Source organism: Miniopterus schreibersii, assembly GCF_964146895.1.
Source record: "Miniopterus schreibersii genome assembly, chromosome: 12".
NCBI classification, from domain to species: Eukaryota; Metazoa; Chordata; class Mammalia; order Chiroptera; family Miniopteridae; genus Miniopterus; species Miniopterus schreibersii.
Window position 1 is genome coordinate 46936813 of NC_138112.1, and position 27752 is coordinate 46964564.

General features: G+C 41.0%; 1 protein-coding gene and 1 pseudogene across 4 annotated transcripts in view; both read right to left on the reverse strand.

Moving 5' to 3' along the window:
• Nucleotides 1-8026, reverse strand: part of PIK3C2A (phosphatidylinositol-4-phosphate 3-kinase catalytic subunit type 2 alpha) — a 78106-nt gene extending 70080 nt beyond the window's left edge. For 2 of the 3 annotated variants that reach the window (XM_081153748.1, XM_081153747.1), the window contains exon 1: nucleotides 7870-8026. The gene's annotated coding sequence lies outside the window, so the exon portion shown is untranslated. The remainder of the gene's footprint in view (nucleotides 1-7869) is intronic. The other variant, XM_081153749.1, reaches the window with a different exon arrangement.
• A 3539-nt stretch (nucleotides 8027-11565) lies between these two features.
• The window catches only part of LOC308565541 (large ribosomal subunit protein eL15 pseudogene), a 42211-nt pseudogene continuing 26024 nt past the window's right edge, over nucleotides 11566-27752 (reverse strand). The window contains exon 3 of the transcript in view: nucleotides 11566-12156. The product of the transcript in view is annotated as a large ribosomal subunit protein eL15 pseudogene (transcript). The remainder of the gene's footprint in view (nucleotides 12157-27752) is intronic.

The window sequence follows — 27752 nt, forward strand, 5'->3', positions numbered from 1 at the left end:
TGATTTCACATGACACCAATTGCATGAAATTGCCTGTTTCATAAAACAGTGATAAGAGTAGAAAAAGGACCCAAGCTCAAATATCACACCTCCCTCTTACTGTGTAATCTTATGCAAGCTACTTTATCTGCCTCTGTCTTAGTTTTCTCACCTGTAAACACAGATCACATGTCATAGTGTTGTGCAGTTAAATAAAATTATATATATAATGCTTAGGACATAATGGCATTAAAAAATACATCTGAAAAGAAAAATACATCTGTCCAATTATTGGTCCTACCATTAAAAAATACAGCTTCCAGCCAATAAGCATATGAAAAGATGCTCAATATCACTACTCATTAGGGAAATGCAAATCAAAACCATAATGAGATACCACTTCACATCTACTGGAATGGCTATAATTGAAAATAAAAAGAAGAAAGAAAATAACAAGTATTGACAAGGATGTGGAAAAATTGGAACAGTCATATTTTGCTGATGGGAATGTAAAATGGATCAATCACTTTAGAAAACACTTTGGTGTTTCCTCAAAAACTTAAACAATTACCATATGACTACTCCTACATATATACCCAAAAGAAACAAAAAACAGGAACTTATAGAGAGCACATGAGATCTTGCTCCCCGGCATATCTTGTCAGTTTAGCTCAAATAAACTAATAAAAATTCAAAAACAACAACAAAAACAAAAAACAGAGACTTATATACCTGTACACAAATGCACAAAAGCATTTATTCACAATAGCTAAAAGGTGCCAACAACCCAAGTATCCATCAACAAAAGGATACTCAAAATATGGCATGTTACGCCCGGCCGGGCGTGGCTCAGCGGTTGAGCGTCGACCTAGGATCCAGGCGATCGGGGTTCAATTCCCGGTCAGACCGGGCACATGCCAGGGTTGTGGGCTGCAGCTGATCAATGACTCTCTCATCATTGATGTTTCTGTCTCTCTCTCTCCCTCTCCTTTCCTCTCTCTGAAATCAATAAAGATATATTAAAAATATATATATACATGGCATATTACATACAATGGAATATTTATTCAACCATTAAAATAAATAGTTATGGCCTGGCCAGTGAGGTTCAGTGGCTGAGCGTCGACCCATGAACCAGGGAATCACGGTTCAATTCCCAGTCAGGGCTCATACCCAGGTTGTTGGTTCGATCCCCAGTAGGGGGTGTGCAGGAGGCAGCCAATAGATGATCCTCTCTCATCACTGATGTTTCTCTCCCTCCCTCTCCCTTCCTCTCTCTGAAATCAATAAAAACATATAAAAAATAATATTAAAAAAAAAAGAAAGAAATAAAGTTATGCCCTAGCTGGGTAGCATGGTTGGTTGGAGTATCATCCTGTACACGAAAAGGTTGTGGGTTCAATCCCCAGTCAGGGTGCATATGGGAGGCAGAGGATTGATGTTTTTCTCTCTCTCTCTCTCTCTTTCCGCTCTCTAAAAGTCAATTAAAAAAACATGTCAAGTGAGGATAAAAAAGGGGGGGGTGTAAAGTTCTGATATATGCTACAACATGTACGAAAACATTATAGGTTAAATAAGCCAGGCACAAAAGGACAAATATTGCATGATTCCACCTATATGAAATATCTAGAATGGGTAAATTCATAGAGACTGAGATAGATTAGCAGTTACCAGGAGCTGGAAAGCGGGGGAATGGGTAGTTAAAGCTAAATGGGTACAGAGTTTCTGTGTAGGATGATGAAAAATTTTGGAAATAGATAGTGGTGAGGGTTGCACAACTTGTAAATATAATTAATGTCACTGAATTGTACACTTAAAAATGGTTAAGACCTGCCTGGGTAGCTCAGTTGGTTAGAGCGTTGTCCCAATATGCCAAGGTTGTGGATTCCACCCTCAGTCAGGGCACATACAGGAATCAACCAATGAATGGAAAAATAAGTGGAACAACAAAACCCAATGTTTCCCTATCTCCCCCTTCCTCTCTCTGTAAAATCAATAAATTTTTTAAAATGGTTAAAATGGCAAGTTTTATGTTATAGAACGTACAAAAGTCATCTTGACAGAAACCATCACACAATTTTCCATCTTCAAAAACTTCATTCTAGATTCTTGTTTTTGACAACTAGCAAACATCAATAGTTTGCATACATAAGAATAGGAGGAAACTAGGTCTCTACACTATTTTAATTTTTCTGTTATCTAAAACTATTCTAAAAATTAGTTTAATTTTTTTAAGACAGCTTACTGAATCTCAAAATCACTATGCTAAGTGAAAGAAGCCAGACTCAAAAGGCTGTATATACTGTATGATGCCAAGTTATATGAAACTCTGGAAAAGTAAAACTATAGGAACAACAAAAATCAGTTGTTGCCAGAGACTGGAGGGTAAGTGGAGGGAATTGGTTACAAAGGGTCATAAGGACACTTTTTGGAGTGGTAGAAATATCCTGTATCTTAACTGTGGTGGTAGTAGTTAAACACTTGCTATTTCTCAAAATTTATAGAGCTGTATACCTAAAACAGATGGGTTTTATTGTAAGTAAATTATATCTCAATAAATCTGATTTTTTTAAAAACAAAACAGTTACAGTGTCATGTCATACATTGTAATACAGGTAGAATTTCAGTCTGATAAGTGTCATTATGAGGTTTGGTCAGATAAAACCAGGCTATGAAACCTGGAGCCAAAGAGAACCTTTTCCCAACTCAGCACCACGGTCTAAAAAACATACTAAACTAAAAAGAGAAAAGAGGAGTCAGAACAGTTATAAATTACATTAGAAACACATATAAAGTAACTAAAAACATCAATTTGGTTATGGCTATTCACAGCGCTATGGTTTTGTTTATAGGTTTAATTAGGTCTCCTTTAGTGCTTATCTTGGGGGGGGGGGATACATGCTTCAAATAATTTCCAAAACTGCACGTAGAACATTTTAGAAAAGTGTTTTCCTGTCCCTAATTAGACAAGTATCTTCCTAGTAGTATCTCTCCCATCAACATCCATGTTTTTTACCCCATCTCACCAGAAGGGAAGTACCTGCACTGATTTCTCTCTACTGTCTCCTCTCATTTTCTGCATCATTTTATCTTGAAAGAGGATTTTCGTCTTCTTTTTTCTCTCATTCCACAGGAGAACTTTGACTATACTTAATCTCTTCCAAAGTTCTTCTTCTGTTATTTTCTGAAGGTAAACTGACAATTTCTGTTTTTACAGGAAAACACTTTAAAAAATAGCCTGCTTCAAAACTGCAAAATTTAAACCAATTTTCTTAACACTGCTATTCCTTTTTCTTCTCATAGTCAAATTCCTTATCAAATCTCTACTCATTTCACAATAGGACTAAGCATCACTCTGCTGCACATTTATAGTCACTGACCTGTCCTATAGTCCTCTTAACCATATCTTCCGTACTACTCAAGCCACGAGTTCATAGCCAGTGCTAAAATTTCCCTAATCATCCAAATGATGTATATACAATTCGACCACTGGCCTCTAAATTCTTTAGAGCCCGGACGGGCGTGGCTCAGCGTTTGAGCGTTGACCTGGGGTCCAGGCGATTGGGGTTCGATTCCCCATCAGGGCACATGCCCGGGTTGCAGGCTCAATCAATGACTCTCTAATCATTGATGTTTCTATCTCTCTCTCTCCCGCTCCTTTCCTCTCTCTGCAATCAATAAAGATATATTTTTTAAAAATAAATAAATAAATAAATTCTTTAGAGCAGATGTCTATTTATTCTCATCTCTTACTTCAGCTAGGTCCTGTCCTTATCTTTTCAAATAAGCCTTGCAAATCCTTCCTTAACCCTATACTTCATTTTCTCTCACCTAAGTTTTCCCCCAAGTTGTTCTCTGTGCATTGAAATAACTATGTCCTTGACACCTCATCACCTTTTTCCTACAGCAACAGCTTAAGATCTAAATTCTTTATTCAAAAATCTTGCCTCATTAACTCTCATCTTTTTCACTATCCCTTACAGCTTTTCTTTCCCATTAACAAGTTTTTATAACTACTTTCCGCTATATGCACTGTAGTTGGTCTCTCCTAAGTGGAATATAAACTTCCAAAAGGCAGGAAGTACCCATTCTTTAATACACATTCCAAAATCTGGTAAATGCTATGTATTTAAACACTGAAGTACTGTATGAAAGAGATGCACTGAAAAAAATACTAGTGTTTGCAGTGTATGACATGGTAAGTTCAAGCAATGCATCTAATGTATTATGCTAAACAAGAAAGCATCATTTAAGTTATAATCATCAATCAATACAAATGTAAGGATATTATTTACTTTACATTTTAGCCATAGGTCCTCGTTTAACATAAGTCTGGTAAGTTGTGGGTTTTTTTGTTTCTTTTTATTTTGTTTTTTTTTTAAATATATCTTTATTGATTTCAGAGAGAGGAAGGGAGAGGGAGGGAGAGAAATAGAAGCATCAATGATGAGAGAGTCACTGAGCCCACAACCGGGGCATGTGCCCTGACCGGGAATAGAACCCTGATCGCCTGGATCCTAGGTAGAGGCTCAACCGCTGAGCCACTCCCGGCCGGGCAAGTTGTTTTTTTTTTTAAACCAAACTCAATGATTAGCAAATTAAGTGAGTCAGCATTATACATTATTTATTCACATAAATAATGCAACTTTTGTACTATAAGACTAACAAAGACATACGTTTAACAGTAAGGATGTTAATTATATAGAATCTTAAATGCATTCTCAAGGTTAAAAGATAAATACTTGTTGCTAAGCCAGTAATTGCCTTCAAATCTATTAAAATCAAGAATGCTGAAAAATCCGACTAGCTTTTATACTCAGATGATGAAAATTTTAAGAAATCTACAATGTCGTTTTAAATTGCATAAATTTCCTTAACTGCCTAAAATGTCCATTGTGTTTTGTATTCATCCCATGTTGTAAAGAACAGACTGCAGAAAAAAGGAGAGATACAAAATATAAATGCACAAAGTAAAGATATCAAAAATGTGACACCACCACAGAGACAAGGTAAACAAAGTTTCTTCTGGTTCCAATCATAACCCTATGAACAACCTGAAAGATGTGTACAGCAATATCATTCATTTCCAAGTATGACCATAATTCCAATAAAAAGACCATCATGGACATATACTATCAGAATGATTAGAAATTAGAAATGACTACTAATACATTTTCCTTTTCAAGCAGGAATCCAAGATAGAAAAGCACAATTTTTATACTATAGATCTGCACTGTCCAATATGGTAGCTACTAACCACATGCTCTTATTGAGTGGCTAGTCTAAAGTGAGATGTGTTGTAAGTGTAAAATGTACACCAGATTTCAAAGACTTACCAAAAAAAGTAAAATGTCTTACATATGTGGCTCTCATTTAATATTTCTACTGGATAGCATTGATTTAGTAGTCAACTCTCAAATAAAAAGTGGATACCAGAGGTATTAAGCAGCTTGCTTAATATCTCACTGCTTGATAGCATCACAGCAGGGTCTAGAACTTGATCACCTTAATCCCACCCTTATTAACAGAAGGAATTCATCCTTCAAGACTCAGTTTGAGCATCATCTTCCTTATCAGATGCACTCATTCCCTCTCCATCTCCCAGCCAGGTAATCACATCCTTTTTAGTACTACTTGGATCTACTGCCCTTAAAACCATACTGTTATAATTTGTGTGTTTTGTCTCCCCAGATAGACTAGAGAATTTCTTGAGAACAAGCCCTGTCTCATTCATTTTTCTATCCCTGGAACCATTGCAGTGCCAGGCACCCTTACAGGGCCTCTGAAAACAATAAGACCTTTCAGAGGGTAAAGTTTAGCCCTACTGAGGTACAACTAACAAATCAAATCACATACTATGTGAATGCACAGCACTAAAACAGTCACCTTTATCATTTACCTGCCTTAAATTCTTTTTGAAATATGACAAATATATAATAAAGTGGTTAATTTATGTTATCAAAGCAATACAAGTTACAAAGCATTAAAATAAAGTGCTTCACACTGCTGCTCTGAAAAGTTTGATATGATGCTCTGATAAGGACTCTGAGCTCTTAGGAAATCCAACACTCTCATTAGGTATAAGTTCACTTACTGAATGAGCTTACTAAGTAAGAACACTGTACAAGATGAAAGAAAGATTCCTAGACACGGGAATTGATGCTGCCATCTTCAATTAATTGAAAATTTTGGAACCATTCATGACTGAAGGGAGAAACAATCATAGTAATATACAGATAACTACATAACGTTATAGCTTCTAAAATCCCTAAATGCAAGCATGCCAACTTTCATATTCTATAAAACAGGAAAAACTGTGAAACCCATGGGTGAAAAACATTAAAATATACTGCTTGCCCAGAAAAACTGCAAGCAACATGCATGCATACAAAAATACAAATAGCAACAGAGATTTTCATCAGAAAAAAAAATTGCTGTAGAATCTGTTACTCTAGGCAAAATAATTTGTGGAAGCTCTGTATGTGCTTGGTACCTACATAAAAATTACTTTTAAATTAAGTTTGAGTGAAATAATAAAATATTTCCATTCCCGTTCAGCCATAATGCTTTTCAGTACTCAAGACTGTCTTAATGTTAAAGAAGCAGTTATCCTCAACGGTACAGACCTCAACGAAGGTACTGCAGTCTAATTTGCTCCGTGAGTAAGGGCACCAATCCCAACAAGGCAGAGCTGCAAGCCTCCAACGGAGACTTGGCCGCACGCCAAGGAGGCAAAGGTACAAAGTCTCTCCTGGAATCGGTGTTCCTGGACCTCCTAACGTGCAGTCTTCCCCCTTTAAACTATCTTCACCATTCTTCTAAAAGCTTTCCTTTTTTTTCTGCATCTCTTCTAATCTGTGGCTATGAGGCTTCAATATATTTTTTTAAAACCTTGCCAACAGAGCTTTTCTGCCTGACGCCCACCTAGGAAGATTTTAGGGTATCTTTTATTAGGTAAACTTGTTCAAAGAGGAAGGCCTCTTGCCTTAGACTCAATTCAACACCCACTGTTAAAAATAAAAGTATAATTACAACCTCAACTTCTATCAGGAGACTACAGGGGAAGGACTACTACAGGTTCTTCCACGTTCTTTATCTCCGGACTTGCCTCCTCGCTTAGTTTTCTCCGTCCTCATTTACCTTCTCAATCCCTGCGCCCCGCTCCCCCCAAAAATTCCAGCTGGAGTATGCGCTGCTTTTTTCTTCAATTATTTGTTACTCTTCAGTCACTCAGGAAGTTAATCTGACCGCCCTCCCAGGAAGATGATGCGCTAAATACACACAGAAATAAATACACACTGAAATAAATACACACTGAAATCCCCAAGCAAGTGGATTCGCGTCAAAAAAAAAAAAAAAAAGGCAACGGCTGGGAAGTGGGATGAAAAAAAAGGGTCATTAGCCCCCAAAGCCCGAGACGGGAGGGACAAGGAGGTGAAAAGGGGGTCGGGGGAGAGAACGTAAGTGAGAAGTGTTAACACACACTCGCCAGGCTTAACAACTTAACATTTCGTCAAGAAAATAGGACCGGCCATTGCGGCTCCAGTCCGGTCCCGAGGGACAAGGGGGTGGCCTTTCCTTCCCCTTTGGGACAAAACTAACTCCCAGCCCCCCGGCCTCAGTTCCCGACTAGAGGGCCCAGTAGGGGCGCAGACCCCTCGCACCTTCAACGGGGCAGTCGGCAACGGCCTGGGTGGAAGCAAGGCCCGGAGGGAGGGGAGTCGGGCTGGGGCAGCGTCGAGAGTTCGGGATGGAGGGTCAGAGGCGGGCACCCGCGGGACTGGGGGCCCGGGCAAGGAACCCTTCCATCCCGGAATCCCCGGGGCCCCTCACCGCCCTTGCAGAGCTGGGTTCCACATACGAGCCCCCGCCGCACCCTCCGCGCCTTACCTCAAGCTGCCCGAGCCTCCGTTTCCACCACAACCCGAACCACAGCAGCCGCCACGGTCCGAGCCATTTTCGGCTCAGCTGCCTCAGCCGCCGCGCAGAGCTTCGGCGGACTCCGCGGCCAGCCAAGCACAAACGTCACTTCCGGCCTGGAAGCACCGCCTTCCGCGCCCAGGCTTCTCCCGATTGGCTGGTGTACACGCCCTACCTGAGTTAGGGGGCGGAGCTGAGGCGAGTCTCGTGAGGCGCCGGCAGCGTTGGTAGGTGCAGGGGTCCCGCTGCCCACCCGGGACTGTCCAGCAAGCTCTGGACGTCTCTCATGTCAGCCCCAGACTAGGGGAGTGGGGCCTCCGTGGACTCTGGCCGGGCCTCCGAAGCCCCGCCAACCACTGAAGTGCTCTGTGGTTTCCGCGCCTTCTCCGCGGACTCAGCGCTCGCCTGCGTCCCGGCCGCGGCTCCCAGATTCCAGGCCGCGCCGATATTAGGCTGTGATTGGAACGCGGAAAGGAACAGACGAGATACGAAAATCGCTCCCTCCTGCCGGCATTTACCGATTCCTCCGGGCGGGTCGGGTGCTGTGCGGTGTGTGGTTTGTATCAAGCGCTTTCGGAAGCGCTCATTTAATCCTCACAGCAGCCAGGTAAAGGACCTAGCCCGGTAATTCCCAGGCGCACGCCGCTTCTCTGCGTTCCACACTATCTTTCCATGCAATCTCCAAATACCTTTCTTACGGGAACCGAATGGTGTTACGCTCCTGAAGCGTTTTGCCGTCAAATGTTAGATGAAAACCTTACATAACCGTGCCAAGCAGATGGGGAAATCATCCCCATCAACAGGCGGCGAAGCCGGGGCCACGACTGTTCACTCTGGGTTCTGACTCCAATCCGTAGCATTTTACAACAGATTTCCCTTCAACAGTAAGAGAAGGGGGTCCGCTCCTTCCAGATATTCACAGTCTAACGTGGTACAGTGATTTGAGCTGCAATTTTCAGTTTAAAAGTGCTGTTTGTTTGCTTTTTAATTTGTGAGAAGTCTGTTAAGAAAAGTAGAAACTTATCTCCAACACTTAATGGGAAAGAAAAGTGATATTTTTTTTCTTTTTTTGAAGGTGGGGGAGGGGAGTAGGGAGGATTTGAAGTTGGTGGAGTTCTCTAATTGCTGTAATAAACGTGCCTACAGCTCCAGGAGATGAGACTGGACGGAGCTGTTATTCTGTGGTAAATTTAGAAGCAACTGAATTATTCCTTGTAGCTGTGGCTACTGGCTCTGGCCCACCCACCCTTCCTACTCCTAACTTTCCAACCCCCTCCAGGCACACACACTTCCAAGCAGAAGCAGGCTTTCCACACCCTGGAAGAATGTCTGTCAGGAATTCCCTTAGTTTCACAGCATTGTTCTGCTTTATCATCTCATCAAAGGAGGAATTTCGAGAACTGGCAGCTCTTCCGTAAGATTAAAAGGAGAGGGGAAACCAATTTGTCTTGGGGCTTGTTTCCTAGCTTCTGCTCGGGAACAAAGTGTGCCTTCAGAAAAAAAGGAAGAGGCTTTGAGAGAACACTGTATCTCGGGGGAAGGTTCACTTTTGACTTACTTGTATTTTTCTTCTGAGAAATATTTTCCCTGGGTTCCAACGGCAGAGGACCCTTGCTTTAGTGAGTTTCTTTTTTGCACTTCCAACTTCATTATTTTCTTAGGACTCTTGGATTGTCAGTGCTTAGTAGGCTCTGGTCGACGAGAAGGGTCCCAATAAGGGGAGGAAGACCTTCCACCACGTGAGGATACAAGGCTATGTCCCAGATCTGTAAGAGGACCCTCGCCCAACTATGCTGGCACTCTGATCTCAGATTTCCTACCTCTAGAAATGTGAGAAATAAATGTCTTTTGTTTATAAGCAAAAAGAAGGAGGAGGTGGGGTGGGGGAGGAGAGGGAGGTGGAAGAAAGGGAGCTTGGTGTTTCTCCAGATCTCAAAAGAGCAGCTTTTAAATTGCCCGGTATCAAGAATCTCAACTCCCTTAGCATAGCTTATCTGCCTGGCAATGGACGTATGAAGATGCATGTGTAAACAACAGGAACGCAGACTTCCAGGAGAAAGTACGCACTGGTGCTGCTATCATTTGAAACCAAATAGAACATAGCTGGCAGCTGTTTCTCCTTTCTCTTCTCTCACTGGCTTCTGTCAGGTAAGAATGCCCAAACCAGTAGAGAATTTTATAAAAATTTACTTGAGCAAAACAGGATACGCCTGGAGGCAAGATCTGAACAGACTGAGAAAAATGCTTCTTAGATCAATAGTTTGCAGTTTCTTTTATGCCCTTGGAAGTAAGGAGGGAACTAAGGAAGACTACATGAAGGTGTAAGAAAGCAAGGTAGGGATTGGATTAGAGGATAGTTAACAAGATTATGTGCCGCCCCCCCCCCCCCCCCCCCCCCCCGAGGTTATGCCTCCAGAGGTCTCAAAAAGGATTACTGGCATTTCAAAGTTCAGTTAACCTAGATGCACAGGGCTTGCTTAAGGCAAAGATAAACCTTTTACTAAAGAAGTTATATGCCTGGGATATGACTACCCACCATGACCTGCCCAGTTACAAATTTATAATCAGATCTCCCAGTGAGGTTACTTTCCGTAGAACCTCTTTTTCATCTGTAATTTCCCCCGTTGGTCATAAATCAATCTGAAGAATGCATTGATGACCAATCTTTTGGTCAGATAGCATGGTCTCACAGCGCTAGGAAGCCTCATCTTTCAGAAATGGCGGACCATTGGTAAATGGGGCAATACCATAACCATCGGATGTGAGTTGAGGCTGAATTTTTCCAAAAAAGGAAGTGCAGGTAAATGGAAGGAAGTTGGGCCTTATGGACTTCATTGAGAAAAACACTGGATCATTTCTGTCCTGTGAACTATGATGATTCGAGTTTTGCCTTCTGTCTCATTTTTCTATATTTTGCATCTAGTATAATAACATATCAGTAATAATAAACAGTTGGACTATATAGAAAAACCCAAAGAACAAGCATAAGTATTATTATGACTAATATCATTAGCAGACAAAGACAAACAAAATGGTTTGAGTTAAACATTAATTCATAGGTATACAGGCCTTGTCAGTGCCTTGGGATAGCTGTCTACCTCTGATGTCAGTGGCTTCTCATCCTTGAGGAGTCTGGTGTCCGTGGTAGATGTAGGTGAGTGTCAGAGACAGAGGTAGATGTCCATTTGTGGTTAGGTGTCTGATAAGGCCCCTTCCAAAAATTTGGAGAGTATTTTTTTATTTGATGTCCTTTTCAAAAAACAAAATCTCTGAGTGGCAGTCCATGAATTTAAAAGTCTTTTGTCTCCTGGAAGCTCACTGTGAAAGGAAGCGGTTACCAATTTGGCATTTTCTATTTTTTCCTCTTTCACAGAATTGATTTGTACTTATTATACCAAACAGCATTTTAAACACTGACCTATAAACTCCCTAATTCATACATACTCCTTAATAAGATAAAGCAAAGACAAAAGTGTTTATCTTATGAGAAATGAGATACACCATCACTGTTTTCAAACATTATTGCACTTTAACTTTCATAATTTGACAATGCATTCATGAAACAATCTGCAGACAACTAGTTTTAACAGGTGAGTTAAGGAACACTATTAAGCAGACATGACTTTCCTAAATTGTTTATTAAGTAAGAGTTTTACAAACATTATATTAGCAGTAACGGAGCTGGAGAATATTGCACCTTCTCCAAGCTGCATGGCAGGAACCACCGATAGTGTTGTGGTACCTGTGGCCCTCTTCAAGGCCACAGCTCTTGGAGCCTGCAGATGTCAGCCCTCGCTGCTCCCTGTGCTTGTGGTTTCGCTTGGTGATCCACTGGGTATCAGGATTCCATCTGATAGCTTTATGGAATGGATCAATGAGGACAACCTCAAAGAATTTGTTTGTGGAATCTTCACTAACCCAATAAGGATTCAGGACTCTCAGAGCCCCACAGTGGCGTCCAGCTCACTCCTTGGCAACAGATGAAAGCTTTCGCCAGTTAATACCATGATGGACAGGCTTGCAGTAGGTCACACCCTTAGGAACTGGGCATTTGTAGGCACATGGCCCACATGAATCCGATATATGACATAATCTTGCTTGGCCTTGTATACGTTGTTCGGCCAGGCAGGGTAGGGGCTCTGTGGAGCACAGAGAGCTGGCGGTACTGTCAGCAGCACGCCCTGAGAAGAAAGTGCGTTCCACTGGACGGCTTCTTCCTCCATAGCTCCTGGATGTATTTGTAAGCTCCTGTCTTGGCTTATCTGATGACTGCGGTCAGACGGAACGAAAAGACCAATTTGGCATTCTCTTAAAGTGACTTTATCAAACCTTGGCAATAGTTTAAGATATCTTCTTTCAATAATGTCAGTTCATAAATTCCTTGATTTAGGTTCAGCTTAAATGCACTGTGATGAATGAGGAAAGTAAAAACTGAAAAATAGGTTTTGCCAGGGAGCCTTAAGGAACCAAGTAGCCATTCTGGATTTTCCATACCCCTGACTATTCATTTAATTTACAACTATTGTCTACCCATACAATATTAGACATTTTTCATCACTTATTTTACAATGCTTCTCATGCAATTTAATATAAAAAAACATCTTTTGAGGTGTTCCAGGAACCCTTCTAGAACTCCAATAAGTTTTTCCTATGGATATTGAGATTTTTAACCCTTGAAACCTCAATTTCTAATGAAAACTAAGAAATCAAATTTATGTAGGCATTTTAAAACCTTTATAAACATAAGCTCTTTTACTGGCAAATACATTTTATAATTTTAGAAACATATGCTTTCTTGACAAAGTACAAGAAATTTCATTAACAGATGACCCCAAAGTAGGAAAACCTATAATCAATAATTAATGATTTATTTTTATTTTTGTAAACCCAGGTAAAATAAAGACATGTCGGGCCCTGGCTGGATGGCTCAGTTGGTTGAAGTGTCATCCCATAAACCAAAAGTTGTGGAGGCAACCAATCGATGTTTCTCATGTCAATGTTTCTCTCTCTCACTAAATCAATAAAAACATATTCATGGGTGAAGATTAAAGTAATAATAATAAAAATAAAGCTGAAATTAAAAGCAGCAACCCATTTTTCCCCCCTTTTCCTAGGTTACCTCAACTTTCATTCACCTTGAGGATTTTCTAAGAACAGCTGAAATAAAGTCATGGGCCTGCTACTTAAAACGAGAAAGCCTGGGATTCCAAGAGAAAGCTTACCAACTTCACTCCATGTGAAGCGGGGAGCCAGTGGGGCACAATGGGCCCATGCTTGTACCTAGCACTCGGTTGGGGTCCTCAAGGTGGACCTAGGTGGGCTCCTTCAAAATCCTACTGATGTCCGGCCGGGCGTGGCTCAGTGGGTGAGCATTGACCTAGGATCCAGGAGATTGTGGTTCGATTCCCGGTCAGGGCACATGCCCAGGTTGCGAGCTCAATCCCTGGTCGGATGTTTCTCTCCCTCTCCCTTCCTCTCTGAAATAAAAAAAAAAAGAATCCTACTAACTGTGCCAACTAAATGTTGACATAAGAAATGTTCAAGCCTGTAGAGAATTTTTATAAGAGTTTATTTGAACCAAAACTGATAACAGTGCCAGGAAGGAAGATCTCAAATGCTTCCAGAAAATAACAGTTTCAGTTTCTTTTATGCATTTGCAATTAAAGAACAAAGGAAGATTATGTGAGGGTGGGAGAAAGCAAAGTGGGGATTAGATTAAAAGTTAATTAACAGGAATATGTGCTTTTTTTTTTTTAATTCCTCACCTGAGGATATTTTCCCATTGATTTTTAGAGAGAGTGGAAGGTGAGAGAAACATATCGATTGGTCACCTCCTTCATGCACCCCAACCTCCAGGCAGGGATAGAGTGAGGTACATGCCTTTGACTGGGCAAGAATCAAACCTGGGACCCTGAGGTTCTCGGGCCAACACTCTAACCACTGAACCAAACTGGCCAGGGCAGAATATGTGGCTTCTTGCTCATTTCAAAGGTTTGTTAACCTAGATGTACAAAAACAATGGACAGGGCTTGCTTAAGACAAAGATAAATCTTTTACTAAAGAATTTATATGCTTGGGACATGCCAGACTATCTACCATTGTTAGATTGGACAACGGTCTCAAGGTCCGACAGGTTCTTACTAAATGTTATTCTTGCTAATGTTAAAATGTAGCACAGTATTTTGCAGAGGCAGCTTTAACAGGATGAGCTTGATAGGAACCCAACTGGATAACTGTAGCCAACTGAAAAGTAGAAATCAGCATGTAGTTAACCAAATAGTGTATTTAAGCAATGGCTAAGTCTCCTTTCTAGGAGACAAAGCTTTGGATGTGAATCCCCTGTCTCCTTTATTTGCTGTAAGTAAATAAAACTACCTAACAACAACCACATCTCATTCATGAATGCAACACCCCAAGCAGTGAACCCCTTGAGTTTGCTAACACCCTCACCTGCCCAGTTAGGAATTTATGACCAGATCACCCTGTGAGGTTACTTTCCATAGAGCCCCTTTTTTGTCCACAACACTTCAATACTAAGATTTAAAGGGAGAGAAAAGAATTGAGGAGGCATTGTATTTTTAAGTGTTCCAATCCTAACACCCAAAAGAGAACTTTATAGCACAAATATTCCCAAACTCCTTCCAGGACCAAATGAGAAATGGGCAACTTTGTTTTACCACAGGTAAAAATAGTGGCTGACATTTGTTGAGCATTTGCTAAGTCTAGGCCTCATTCTTTTTCTTTTCTTTTTTTAGAATAGGTTTTTGTTGATTTCAGAGAGACGAAAGGAGAGGGAGAGAGAGAGAAACATCAATGATGAGAGAGAGTCATTGATCGGCTGCCTCCTGCGTGCCTCCTACTGGGGATCGAGCCCGCAACCTGGGCATGTGCCCTGACTGGGAATCGAACCCCGATTGCCTGGAGCCTAGGTCGATGCTCTGCCACTGAACCATGCCAGCAAGGCTAGGCCTGGTTCTTGATGCTTTACACCTCATTGAATCCCTCAAACAACCCAATAAAATCGTAGCATTGTTATATCCTCATTTCAGAGCTGAGGAATTTGAGGAACAGAGAACGTAAGGAATTTGCCTAGAGTCACACACTAAGTACAGCTGGGGTCCAAACCTGGCTCTGACTGAATGGCTCCTGCTCTTTTAACTTCACACTGCCCCCAACAGGCCAAGGAGATTTTATTCACTGATTGATATTCTTTTCTTGCTCTGTTGTTGTTTTAAATTTTTATTTATTTTTGTTTCTGTTTTTTCTGGCCAAGGAGATTTTAACAGCAATAAAGTAGCTACAAAAGGACATTAATAAGTAAACCTATGCTTCTCTTTCCTTTCCCAGTGCTGTATCCCCACCTCAGTAGGAGAACTCTGCTGGGTCCCATACCACACAATTTAAAAACTGTGATCTCTACCTCTTGGAGATCATTACCAAAAGTAGATCACACCATCACAGAGAAATGTCACTCAGAACATTGAAGGTGTAGATGATGAAAAGGTGTGAAGTTTGTAGAAGGACTAGGAAATGTTTGCTTTGTAATTCATTCAGAAAAAAAGAATAAGAAATTATTGAGCCCCTATTTTCAGTATGTCAGGCACTATGGTCTGTGCTGGGGATATAGTAGTGAACAAGACAAAACGTACCAGCCCTCATAAAGCTTAGAGTCCAACAAGGGAGACAAACATTAGACAATTAAGCAATCACTTAATCTCAATTGTAATAAGTGGTATGAGGAAACTACAGGATTATTTTATTTAGAATGGAAGGCAGAAAGGACTTCCCTGAGGAAGTGACATTGAGCTGAGATCCAAATGAATAGAAATTGAGTAAGGATGAGGGAAAAAGCATCCTAGGCAAAGGGAACCGTGTGTACAAATACAATGAGGGAGGCCCAGCCGGCGTTGCTTAGCGATTGAGTATCCTTCTATGATCCAGGAGATTGTGGTTCGATTCCCAGTCTGGGCACATGCCCGGGTTGTGGGCTTGATCCCCAGTAGGGAGCACGCAGGAGGCAGCCAATCAATGACTCATCATTGATGTTTGTATCTCTCTCTCCCTCTCCCTTCTTCTCTGAAATCAAGAATATATATACATATACATACATACATACATACATATATATATATATATATATATATATATATATATATATATATACACACATTTTTTTAAAGGCAATGAGGGAGGAAGGAGCAAAGCTGAACTGAGGAACTGAAAGGCCAATGTTGCTGTTGTACTAGGAACAAGGGGGAAGTGGCTTTAGATGTGGTGGTGACACTGTGGCAGATCATGCCAGGCCTGGAGGCTGTACTGAGAATTTAGGTCTTTATTCTAAGAATGATGAGAAAAAATTTTTAATCTCTCAAATGATCCAAGTTGCATTTTTAGAAGATTTCTTAGGGCTGGGTAGAGAATGACCTAGAGAGAGGCTAGAGGGGATGTGGGCAGCCCAATCTGGAGGTTATTACAACAATGTAGGGAAGTGACGATAGTAGCTTGAAATTTGTGTAAGATGCAGTAAATATAAAGTTGACTATGCCAAGGGTTCCTGTGCTTGGAGATAGTCAAGTAAGAGAAAGATTTAGAGGAAGTATGATGTCGTGTGCTAAGAGCATTACTAGAGATACATCTAAGTAACTTGTGAAGCTCAGGGGAAAGAAGAGGGGAGAATGGAAGGCATATTAGTTATCTATTATTAAATTACTCCAAAATTTAGCAGTTTAAAGCAACAAACATTTACCATCTCACAGCTTCTTTGGTCAGGAATCCAGGTGTGGCACAGGTGGCTACTCCTGCCTAAAGGTTTCTCATGAGGTTGCTCTCTGATGCCAATCTCATCTAAAGGCTCAAATGGGGAGAGATGCACTTCCATTTTCACTCGTGTGGTTATTAGAAGGTTCTGATCTCTTGAAACATGGGCCTCTCCACAGGGCTGCCTCACAACATGGCAGCTGGCTTTCTCCAACATCAATGACGAATAAAAGAACGAGAGAGAACAGGGGTGTGTAAGAGGAAGCACCCTTGGACAACAGTCATAGTTGTTTTGTAAACTAACCTCAGAAGTTACATCCCATCACTTCTGCCATACTCTATTCATTAGAAGTGAGTCAGTAAGTCCAGTCTGTGTTCAAGGGGAGGGGAATATGCAAAGGTGAGGAATATGCAAAGGTCTGAATATTGGAAGATGGGGCGTCTTTGGGGGCCAGTCTAGAGGCTAGCTGCCGCAGAAGGTTTCACAGAAGAGGCAGCACTTGAAGTGGTTATATTGTAGTTTTTCAGGAGCATCCCAGGAGGAAGGACATTCTAGGCAGAGAAAAGGGTATGTGCAAAGAGACCTAGTTATGAAAGAGCTTCATGTGTCCAAGGGTCTGCTGTTGCCCATTCCACAACCAGGTGAGGGGGACTCAGGGAACATCACTGATTCAGATGAGAAAACACTGAAGAGGTAAAATGATATTCGTTGAAAAATAATAAATTTACATTTATGTGCCCTGGCTGGATAGCTCAGCTGGTTAAAGTGTCCCCCCGATATGCCAAAGTTGCAGGTTCAATCCTGGGTTAGGGCACATACAGGAACCAGCCAATGAATGCAGAAATAAGTAGAACAACAAATTGATGTTTCTCTCTCCCTCTCTCTCATCAATAAAAAAAAAAAAAATGGAGGATGTTGTAAGAGGATAGGATACCTCTGGAAGGATACACACAAGAAATTGTTAGCAGCCGCCATGTCTATAAAGAAGGGAGGCTGGGGGTCAGCAACAGGAGAGAGAGAGCCTTCCTTTTTATTATATATTCCTTTTCTACAAGTTGACTTTGTTACCATGAGCATGTAATACTTTCAAATTTAAAAAGAAAATAGTGTACCCTGGCTGGTGTTGCTCAGTGGTTAGAGCATAGGCCTTTGGACCAAAAGGTCTTGGATTCAATTCCTGATCAAGGGCACATACCTGGGTTGCAGGTTCAATCCCTGGCCCCATTCAGGGTGCATATGGGAGGCAACCAGTTGATATGTCTCTCTCACATCAATGTCTCTCTCTCTCCTTCTCTCTTCCCCTTCCTTCCACTCTCTCTAAAAATCAATGGAAAAAATATCCTCAGTTGAGGATTAACCAAAAAATTAAAAAATTAAATAAATAAAAAAGTAAAATCATGTAAGAGAGCTTAGTCATTTTTGGCATGAAATATATATATATATATATGTATTTTTATTCTTCTACCAAGGATATTTTTCCCATTGCTTTTCAGAGAGAGTGGAAGGGAGAGAAAGAGAGAGAGAGAGAAACATCAATGTGAGAGAGACACATTGATTTGTTGCCTCCCACACACTCCCTGACCAGGACCAGGGATGGAGCCTGCAACAGAGGTATGTGCCCTTGGCCAGAATCAAACCTGGGACCCTTCAGTCCATGGGCTGACACTCTAACCACTGAGCCAAACCGGCCATGGCTGGAATGAAGTACATTTAGACTGCACTGGGTGTTAATCATTTTTATTAGAAACAATACATTTTTATGATAAAAAAGTTAAAAAGTCCCAGCTGGCATGGCTCAGTGGTTGAGCATCAACCTATAATCCAGGAGATCACAGTTCGATTCCCAGTCAGGGCACATGCCCTGGTGTCCGGCTCAGTCCCCAACAGGAAGCATGCAGAAGGCAGCCAATCAATGACTCTCTCTCATCATTCATGTTTCTGTCTCTCACTCTTCCTCCCTCTCTCTGAAATCAATAAAAACATGTTTTAAAAAAAAAGATATAAAACACGCTGGCCAGTGTGGCTCAGTTGGTTGAGTGTTGTCCCATGGCCAGTGTGGCTCAGTTGGTTGAGTGTCGTCCCATGCACCAAAGTGTCGCCGGTTTTTTGAAGTGATATAAAACAGCTCTGGAAGTATACGGAGTGTAAGACTCAGAGGATGGGATGAAGGATGGGGTTCTGACCACTTTTCCTGTTATAAACCTATTATAAAGTTGTGGTGGGGTATTTATGCTATCAGTCCTTCAAGGACTTGTGCCCAGAATTTTCTAGCACAATTCTAATATTGGATTCAGTTGGGTTCCATAAACAGTAATCAAGATCAGCCAGGAGCTGGGCTGGGTACAAGGGAAACAAAATGAATACAATCTGACCCTGCCCTTGAAAAGTTACAACCTAGAAAACCCAAAGACGGAATAGGAAAAAACAAAAGGTACACAAGTAGAAAATGTCAGTACACTGTGTTAAAAATGTACCAGGTGCCAACAGAGGAGCACCCAGCCCCACTGGAGGAGAGGGTGGGGTAGGGAGGCTTCCCAGAGGAAGTGACCTTGAAGAGTATGGGGGTTTGTCAGGTAAAGGTTGGAAATGGTACTTCAGGCAGAAGAAAAAATAGGAGCACAGAGAGAGAGGCCTCAAAATGCCTCAGGGTATTTGGGGATATATGGATTTGAAATATTTCCAATAAAGGCAATTGTTTAAGTAGGCGGCTAAAGTTTTTTAAATCTGTAGAGCTTTGAAAATTTTTTCACATGAATATATGAACAGATTTTTCTTTTAAACCCATTGTCTTATGATGGGTTCTGATTTTTCATTTGAAAGTATGGTCACTGTGACAGTAATCTCTCAATTTTCTAAAATCTTAACATCTAATTACTCAGTTTAGTCCTAATTACCTCCTGTCTCAGAGTGTTTTCAACTTGTTTTGTAATTACAGCTTCCTTCCATCTATTGAGTTTTTACTGTGAGGCACTGTGCTCAGCATTAAGATACTGTTTTATTTAATCCAAAGACTAAAATTTTTTTTATCACTGCTATCCTCAACTTCTCTCAGACAGGATCATAAGATCATAAACTCTCTGAGGGCAGAAACCAGAGTAGATCTATGCTTTCCCTCCTCACAGCTTCCCTACTCAGCCTTGCGCCCCCCTTTTTAAATCTTTATTGATTTCAGAGAGAGGAAGGGAGAGGGGGAGAGAGACAGAGAGAGAGAGAGAAACATCAATGATGAGAGGGTTGTCATTGATCGGCTGCCTGCCTCCTGCAGGCCCCCTGCTGGAGATCGAGCCCGCAAGCTGGGCATGTGCCCAGACTGGGAATCGAACCGCGATCTCCTGGATCCTAGTTGGATGCTGGGTCGCGGAGCCACGCCCAGCCGGGCTGGCCTCTCTCCTTTTAACCCTCCTACATGCATAGCTCCCCATCCTCCCTTGGCCTTACACCCCCTCCGGCTTCTGCCTGATTTCTCTGCCACCTATTAGCAAAGCTCAGAAGAACTATCTATATTTGCTGACTCTACTTTCTCACCCACAGGGCTTTAATCGCCTCACTATACTGAAATGCCTCCAATCAAGTCAGCATTGACCCACATCTTGCCAAAGTAGGTCAACTCTCTGTCTTTATCTTTCTGGACCACTAAGCAGTTTTTGACGTGAGTGATTGCTCCCTCCTGGAAGTACTTTGTTCCCTAGGCTTCAGTGATGCCAGGTTTCTCTTATTTTCCTTCTGCCTTCCTGCTTACCTTTTAGTTTCTTATCAGCAACTTCCCCTTTATCAGACTTCCAGTGGTATCAGTGCTCCAAGACTTGGTCTTCAACTTTTTTCCCTTTGTTTAGAATGTCTAACTAGTTGAGCTCATCAAGTCCCATGGTTTTAAATACCATTCCTCGGCCAATGATTCTCAAATTTATGTTTCCAGCACCTGACTTCTCCCCTGAACTCTAGACTTGTGCAACTGTCTACTTGATATCTCCTTTTAGATGTTTGATAGGCAACTCAAAATGAAGAGTCACCCAATCTAAAGAGTCACCTGGTCCTTATGTATATAAACATATAATTTTATTTATTTATTTATGTATTTATTTATTTATTAAAAAGTATCTTTATTGATTTCAGAGAGGGGAAGGGAGAGGGAGAGAGAGATAGAAACATCAGTGATGAGTCATTGATCTGCTGCCTCCTGCACTCCCCCAACTGGGGATGGAGCCTGCAACCTGAGCCTGTGCCCTGACCTGGGATCGAACCATGATCTCCTGGATCCTAGGTCAATGTTCAACCACTGAGCCATGCCCAGCCAGGCCATATCACTTTAGTTTAATGGTCTATGAGGTACCAATTACTCCTGATACTTTTGAAAATTTATTTTAGTTCACAGATTGTCTTCCACACTAGAATGTAAGCTCAGTGACAGCAGGGACTTTGTCCTGTTCACCACGAATTCCTCTGCATTTAGAGCAGTGCCTGTCATAGAGCAGGAACTCAGTAACTGTTGAATGAAGGAATAATTTTACTTTCATTTATATTTAATATCCTCTCCCCCTCAGTTAAATGACATAGCTGAGCCCTGCCGGGCGTGGCTCAGTGGTTGAGCATGGACCTAGGATCCAGGAGATTTCGGTTCGATTCCCAGTCAGGGCACATGCCTGGGTTACAGGCTCCATCCCCAGTTGGGGGAGTGCAGGAGGCAGCCAATCAACGACTCTCTCATCATTGATGTTTCTACTTCTCTCTCCCTCTCCCTTCTTCTCTCTGAAATCAATAAAGATATATTTTTTAAAAAAATGACATAGCCAAGCCTCACCTTTTAAAGGTTTTAGAAATGAGCATGAATTGTGAAAGACGAATATTATTTAAATGGAAGCCCTGCTTTGTAAACCGAGGGTGGGGAGCCTTTGCACTGCCACTGAAATATTTAAAAAGATTCAGTGGAGCCCGGCTGGGCGTGGCTCAGTGGTTAAGCATCGACCTAGGATCCAGGCAATCAGGGTTCGATTCCCGGTCAGGGCACATGCCCGGGTTGTGGGCTGCAACCAATCAATGACTCTCTCATCATTGATGTTTCTATCTCTCTCTCTCCCTCTCCTTTCCTCTCTCTGAAATCAATAAAGATATATATTTTTTAAATTTTTAAAAAAAAGAAAAAAAAAGATTCAGTGGAGAGTTGCTATATAAGACATAAAATTAAGTTGCAAAGTTTTCAAGGAAGAATGATCAAGTGTTTCCTTCATGTGCTTTAAAAAAGGACATCAATTTTATGCACCATATAAGTAATATGTGTAGGATATGACTCAAGGGAAATAGCCAACCTAGGGAGATGGGGTGCATGGAGGGGGGGGAGGGTATAGGGGGGATGAATGGTGATTGAAAAATAAAGAGAAAGAAAAGAAAGATGGGTGCTTTCCCCCCTAAAAGCAGGACCACTGCTGTTCAAAAAGAAAAGAAAACAAATAAACAAAAGAATAGCCAACCTACTCCTTTCTCTTCTCTCTCCTCCCTATAAATACCATAAAGAAATAGCTGTGATAGGTGCTTGAAAAAGCAGTTACCATTTTCTGAGAGCTTATTATATGCCAGACTCTTAAGAGATTTAATGGATTAGCTCATTTATGCTTCACAATAACACTATGAGGAAGAAACAATTGTAATTCCTATTTTACAGATATGAAACACAGAGAGGTTAAGTTACTTGCCTGCGTCACACAGCTAATAAGTGGTGGAGGAGGGCAAGCTGACTCCAATGCCCAAGTTCTTAATCACGTCCCATCCTGACTTAGGGGATGGCATTTCAATGAGTCTGAGTACTTGTCATCGCCATAGTCCTCTCTGAGGAGAGTGAGTAAGGAAAAATACATGGGGTGTGGAAGTATGTATCAAACCCAGTAACCCACAGGTTTTTCTTTTTTGTGCCATGGATCCTTTTGGCAGTTGGGTGAAGTCTATAGACTCCTTTTTCAGAATAATGTTTTTACATACAAAGCTAAAATACAATTGCAAGTTAATTACATTGAAATATAGTTCTCAAAATATTAAATCAGTATTTGCTATAGTGATATACATACTTCTTTTTAAAAATTAATTATTGATTGATTGATTTGAGAGAGGAAGAGAGAGAGACATTGGTTTGTTGTTCCACTTGTTTATGCATTCATTGGTGCATTCTTCTACATACCAGGACAAGGGATGGAAGTGGCAACTTAGGTGTATCGGGATGATGCTCCAACCAACTGAGCTACCAGGCCAGGGCCCCAAAATGTGCTTTTTTAATGCGCTAAAAACACTCTTAGATGAGCTTAGCGCATGACATTAATTTTTTATTTGTATTTAAAAATATATATATATTTATTGATTTCAGAAAGGAAGGGAGAGGGAGAGAGAAAGAAACATCAATGATGAGAGAGTCATTGATTGGCTGCCTCCTGCACACCCCCAACTGGGCATGGAGCCCGCAACCCAGGCATGTGCCCTGACTGGGAATCAAACCCTGATCTCCTGGATCTTAGGTGAATGCTTAGCCGCTGAGCCATGCCCAGCCAGGCACATTTTTTTTTTTTAAGTGAACCATGATTATTTGCCTCTATGCTAAAGATATGGTGTTATTCCCACTCAGCAGGCTCTGACTTTTTCTCTATAATTATTGTCAGAAAGCATGACTCGAGATCAGCTCTTCTTATATCAAATATTGTTTTGGGTAGCAGTCCTCCAACATTTAATTGATTTATTGACAAAAGACTTTTACAGCACATAACCTATACAGTTATCTGGAAAGCATTTTTTTAAAACTAATTTATTAATTAAGGTATTATCTTAACTAATAGAGGCTAGAATGATCTTGACTGCATCTATGTGGAAGAACATGAGGCCTAAGTAATTATCTGCCCATGTGTTTAGGTGGGTGTAGATCTATTTTTTGAGGAAAGTCTTTTAAGCCCACTTTAAAATGGCAATAGAATGGCCTTCCTTTCTTCTCTCAATGTCAGTCCTACCTTTAGTTCACTGATTGTCAAAACAACTATTAATTAATAGCAAAGATCATTTCCATTCTAGTTCCTTGCTAGAGAAATAACTTCAAACTCTCTACTGCATATTCATTAAAAGCTCAGGGGAAAGAAGTAATATTCATTGAAGATTACTTGAAGGCTACATAATGCATCCATTTCTCCAGACATTCTAAGTGTTATCTCTGATTTACAGCTGCTAGAATAAGCTCTGTAGCTGGATTGCCTCTGGACCCTTGTAGAATTGCTTTTACTGAGTTGCACTTTGGCTTTATGCATTAAAGTTAGTTTAAGAGATGGCCCTAGGAATCTTGCTATTGCAATTATTGTAGGGATATTGTTGAGGACCTCCACCATCATGTCATAGAAAGACTTAATAAAGGAACGTTTCTCTTAGATCTTAATACCAGGAAGCTACATTTCTCTTAAAAATGACTTCACTTTTATTATAGGGATATTGAATTTCATAATTGTTCATATTTCCCTACTGCTTCCTTCCTGGAAGCTCAGACTCAAATATGCAGCCCAGATATAGCTATTGTTTAAAACTTGTAATATGCACTTTTGTAAGCCAATCCTAATAGTTGACTTTATTTTTCTTCTGTTTGCTTTTACTCCTGACCTTCCCCCTCCTCCAATTACTTAACTCATTTATTTCCTGTTATATTTCTATAAGTTGCTTCAAATCCATTTGGGAACACATAAACTTTACACATTTGAGAATGTATTTGCATGCATACGTTTAAAGTAATGTGCAAGTATTTGGAATAACAAAAGATTTTGAACTAGATATTTGCTTAAATACTATTATTGAATATTTTTCATAAAAGCAACTTTTGCATTGAAATTCATGTTTGTTTCTTTCCTTAGACTCCACTGCTCCTAACGTTTGTCCAACCCAGGCTGCAAACCCTTCTCCTCCCATCCTTTTTCTTAAGCTCTTCCCCAGCCCTTCTGCTCCTTATTGCCAAATCTTCCCCCAATGCCCTCAGAGGGGCTTCCTGACCCCCATTCCCTCTAAAGCTGATGTTTGTCCCATACCCATTCCTCCTCCTTATTCTCTGTCATCTTGCCCTGCTTTTTTTTCATTATAGCAGCACCTTCTGTCTTGTTTTATTAATTCACTTGCTATTTATCTGTTTCCTCTGTTGGAGGATGAACTCGTGAGGGGAAGTACTGTGCTTCATCTCGGTCTTAAGATGAATGAATAAATTGCCCAGCCCATGAACCTCAAAAAATCTCTTCCATACCCTAAGGATAGTTCCCTTTTATGAGCTCCCGAATTTACTCCTGTCTGACCAGGATTCCTTACCACATTTAAAGGCTTTGATTCCTCTTTGTTTTGTGTTTTAGGATGGATTTCTTCAGTCACATTGTGAGTTAATTATTTAGCTGATGCTTAGAAGAACACTGAAGGTACAGCCACTGGTGTCTGGATTTCAGCAAGGTATTTAAATAGTCTCTTGTGATGTTCATGAGGGCAATAATGACAGAAGGGCAAGAGGAGGTAGAAAGGAAGCTTATGTTTATTGAGAACTGCTTAGATTAGGCAAGACAGGAACCAGTGAATGCAAGTGATAGGGAGGTGGAATTGGCTCATTTCTTTAACAATGAGGGCAAACCAAAATTAGAATGTTTCCTTGGAAGGGTGATTGCGAGACATAGTCCTGGGCACTAGGGATAGAGCATGAACAAGATCTGGCCCCTGTTCTCATGGTACTGACAGTGTAGTGAAGGTTGCAAGGAATCCATCTCAGAGTGTTCTATTAGTCCTGGAATCAAGGATTCCAGCCCTGAGCAGAAACCAGATTCAGAGTTAGTACAGCAAAGCGTGTGAATAGTTGTTGAGAGCTTACCAGCTGCCACACACCATTAGAAGCACCATACACAGCATTCACATTCTCTTAATAACCAATGGAACATTGAGGGGAGGAACACTGTAGTGTTCTGGGGTCCCCCAGGGGCCTGAGTATTGCTGTGCACATAGGAGACACTTGGTACTAATTGATTATTGGTATCATTCAAGTGCTTCAATGGTAATGAGAAGCTAGTAGCATTCTTATGCCCTTAACACAGAAAGTAAAATGAAAATTAATAACAACACACAAAAATAAAATAAACTATTTGCCAGAGGCCACTTCTTGCAGCTTTCATCAATGCTGTGTTTATACTCAGGACTTTCTGGCCTGTAGTGATGGACTTAGATTTCAAAGCCATACCTGTCTCTCCATACACATGAGGTAACTGTAATTGTTATGTAGCCAGTCATTATAGGAATTCTAGAATGTCATAGTTACAACTATGCCATCTGTAATAAGAAGCTTGATGAAAGGCTCTAGATACTATTTTAAATATGCAACAGGTTGTTTCCTCTGCCTTCACATAATTGAATTTTATTTTAGATCCAGCAGGGGGAGCAAGGTACATATTGATTAAAGGCAAAAACAAAACAAAACAATCCCCCCCCCCCCGAAAAAAAACCCCAAACCAAAACAACCACTTAAAAATTACTTTTAGTCGTCCCATATACCAAAGTTGTCCGTTTGATCCCCAGTCAGGGCATACACAAGAATCAACCAATGAATGCATAACTAAGTGGAATAACGAATGGACGTTTCTCCTCTCCCCCACTCCAAAAAAATCAATAAATTTAGCCTTAGCCAGTTTGGCTCAGTGGCTAGAGTGTTGGCCTGCACTCTGAAGGGTCCCAGGTTTGATTCAGGCCAAGGACATGTACCTCAGTTGCAGGCTGGATCCCCGGTCCTGGTCGGGGTGCGTGCAGGAGGCAACCAATCAATGCATCTCTCTCATATTGATGTTTCTCCCACTCTCTCTCCCTTCCACTCTCTCTGAAAAGCAATGGAAAAAATATCTTCGGGTGATTAAAAAAAAAAAAAATTAAGCCCTGCCGGCCTGGCTCAGCGGTTGAGCATCAACTTATGATCCAGGAGACTGGGGTTTGAGTCCTGTTTAGGGCACATGCCTGGGTTGCCGGCTGGATCCCCAGCAGGGGGCATGCAGGAGGCAGCCGATGAATGATGCATCATTGACGTTTCTATCTCTCTCTCTCCCTCTCCCTTCCCATCTCTGAAATCAATAAAGATATATTTAAAAAAAAAATAAATAAACCAATAAGTTTTAAAAAATGCCTCCTCATTTCCAAAGAATTTTATTTCCATCTTCCTTTAGTGTCCTGAACAGCTCTTTATTTCTTCTCTGAGACCTGAGGGCATAAAAATGAAGCTAAACATGCTACAACAGAAAACTTTTACTTTTTTTAGTTCCTTTGAAGGCACAAAACATCAGTATTCCATTTACCCATTTATCCAGACAAACGTGAACTGTTGCCTAACTTGCCTGCTGGTCTGGGGCAGGAGGGGACACAGAGTAGGAAGGGTCAGACTAGAGATCAGTAATGGGGAAGCTAATAGGAGAGAGCAGCCCCTTCAGGGAGGAAGAGATTTTTGGATTGGATCTGGAAGGACAGTTAGCATTCCTCAGTCAATCATGGTTGGAATTAGCATTCCGTACTGTAGGAATAATATGAGCAAATAACAGGTGCAGTGTATTTGTAGATTTATAGATAGGAGAGGGACATGGTCAAGGGGAGGTAAGGTAATTCTGGAAAGGTAACTTGACTAAGTGTGGTTTATTTCAGCAATATTGGATAATAGCTAACCATAGTAACTAATATTTGTGTTAAACAAACAATATTCAACAAACACTGATATAGCACTTAATATGTTCTAAATACAGTGTTTTTTAAAAATTTTTTTTAAATTTAATGTATCTTTATTGATTTCAGAGAGCGGAAAGGAGAGGGAGAGAGAGAGATGGAAACATCAATGTTGAGAGAGTCATTGATCAGCTGCCTCCTGCATGCCCCCGACTAGGGATCGAGCCCGCAGCCCGGGCATGTGCCCTGACCGGGAATCAGACCCCGATTGCCTGGATCCTAGGTCGTCACTCAACCGCTGAGCCACGCCTGGCCGGGCCTAAATGCAGTTTTAAGTACTTTACAAATATTAACTAATTTAATCTCCACATAATCTGATTATTGTCCCCATTTCCAAGTGAAGAAACTGAGGAAAATTGAGGTTGAG